This window comes from Vigna unguiculata, chromosome 1 (genome assembly GCF_037176805.1).
Source record: "Vigna unguiculata cultivar grain cowpea cultivar isolate G323 ecotype 2 chromosome 1, ASM3717680v1, whole genome shotgun sequence".
Taxonomy (NCBI): domain Eukaryota; kingdom Viridiplantae; phylum Streptophyta; class Magnoliopsida; order Fabales; family Fabaceae; genus Vigna; species Vigna unguiculata.
This window is the reverse complement of record NC_140792.1, coordinates 10,324,558-10,326,733: the sequence shown is the minus strand read 5'-3', so window position 1 is coordinate 10,326,733 and position 2,176 is coordinate 10,324,558. Positions and strand designations below refer to the sequence as shown.

Genomic DNA, 2,176 nt, shown 5'->3' with positions numbered 1-2,176 from the left:
TTGGTGTGTTAATGTAGGATGAATTGTGATGATATGATATTTTTCTTTTTATTTTATTTTTTGGCTTATTAGTATACCTTGTGTTGTTTTGTGATTTATGTTATTTTTGTCTTTTTTCTTTTACAATGATCAACTTAATGGTGTGACAAATGAGGATGTAGGTTTGGAGAAATCTAGGAGGAAGATGGTGATGCAAATGTTTAGTTATAGGAGTTAAAAAATCAATTTATTTGTAGTTCTCTCTGTATATATAATTGTGGTTCTCTCTGTAACTATTTGTAATTATTTGTAATTATGTATAAGTTTTGTTGAATAATTTGTAAGCTTTCTAACTATAAGCACAGAAAAACTCAATAGCACACCTTGAAATGCCAAGAGCTTGCAAATGCATTCTGAGTATAGAATACATTTGCACACATAATAATGTCCATTGTCATCCCCTCCAATAAATTATAGACTTAATCCTACCAGACAATGCATTCCTGCTAACAGGAAGGAAAGGAAATAAATTGTGACGTCCATCTGATGAAACTTTTTTGTTATAGGATCCATTCTAAAAAATTGAGATGATTTGAGGTCAAAATAGAAATGATCTGAGGTCAAAATCGAGATGAGAATTTTATTTTTGTTAAAGATTTATTCTAAAAAAACGAGATGATTTGTTATATACTTTTATTAAAGAAATTCAAAAAATAAGTAAATTAAGTATAAAACAATTCTTAAATACCATTCATACATCTTCTATAAGATATTTTCTATGCTTTATGCTCCATAAATCAGTTGGTTTTAAAAGTTTTATGTTTCATAGGATTTAAACTAAAACTTTTCTATTCCATAAATTTAAATTCTAAAAATTTTCTATTCCGTAAGAAAGACAATCCAAACGATAATATCTTTGCCAATTTAAGAATTAATGTTTTCTTAAATAAAAATTTATCTTACCAAAAAATAATTTAAATTGTTAACCAAACCTACCAAAAATAACAAAAAAACCTTTAAAAATAACTAATTTAAATTCTTAAGCAAACCTACCAGAAAAAAAAAAAACTAACAAAAATTACTGAAGAAGACAAACAAAAAGGGAATTTGAGATGTAGGAACATTTGAATGCACAAGCCTATGAAAAAATTAAGGGCCAATGCCAGAATATCAGCTCCAAATCGTTGTCGGCAACGTACAGCACTGATAACGCCATGGAATAGGCGAATCAGAGACTCTAATTTGTTGCCTTGCTTCGATTTCCTCCGAAAATTCAAACCAAAACTAGTACACAACGCAATGAAAATCAAATATGAAAACAAAATTTAAAGAAGAAAAGGCTCAGATAAAATAGATGGCATCAACAAGCTCCATAAGCTTTCATAGTTTGATGGTAATAATTTAGTCATCACTGCCTCAGAACTGATGAAATCAACGAACAATTAAAATTTTGAAAGAGAAAAGTGCAAAGATTATAGAGAAAAGACGGGTTTCGGAATACCTTGTGATCTGAACTGTTGTAGAGTGAAAGATAATGGGGGATTAAATAGGTAGCGAGGGTGTGGAACAGAGAATAACGGCGAAACCCTAATTTCTAGTGTGATGGGTCCTTCCGATATTTTAGGCCCATGACATAATAGGCCCACTTCTTTGCGGCCAGCACAGTCCCTATGTAATTACTTGCTGCACTTCAACTCATTCCACCATGTTCGCCTTTATAATGGCTTAAATCTTAAAGTTACATACCAGATTCTTAATTAAAGGGTGAAATCAAATTGTTTTCTAAATTTCCAAAATTGGTTTGTATAAAATTATACATGTAAAATTTTCATTCTATTTTTTAAATATTTAATAAATATGTTGATTTAGTCCTAATGTTTAGTTTATTATTTTTGAACGTTGTTATTTTTGAACGAAGATGGTTGACGTACTTTTCTTGAACCAACTGGATTGACTTGCTAATTATTTAATTTTCACCGATATATATATATATATATATATATATATATATAAAAGATTATATTAACAAAAGCTAATTTATCAAAAAAATATATTTAAATGTTTAGATAATTAAGAGTGGGTGAGATTCAATTTTTAAACAAATTTCTTAATAAACATTGTTTACATTCTATCATGGTATCACGAATCATAAGTACATGTTCTTGTGTTATCAAAAGGGAATTTCCTTCCACGTATA

The 2,176-nt window shown here is 28.8% G+C and overlaps 1 long non-coding RNA gene and 1 other non-coding gene across 2 annotated transcripts; both read right to left on the bottom strand.

The window, feature by feature from the left end:
• Positions 1-1,101: 1,101 nt before the first annotated feature.
• Positions 1,102-1,615, bottom strand: LOC146888692 (uncharacterized). The gene is made up of 2 exons (XR_014996846.1): positions 1,481-1,615; positions 1,102-1,401 (listed from the first exon to the last, which is right to left on the bottom strand). It is a non-coding gene; the product is annotated as an uncharacterized LOC146888692 (long non-coding RNA).
• LOC114165414 (small nucleolar RNA snoR116) lies at positions 1,317-1,396 on the bottom strand. Its single transcript, XR_003599704.1, has one exon. It is a non-coding gene; the product is annotated as a small nucleolar RNA snoR116 (small nucleolar RNA).
• Positions 1,616-2,176: the final 561 nt, after the last annotated feature.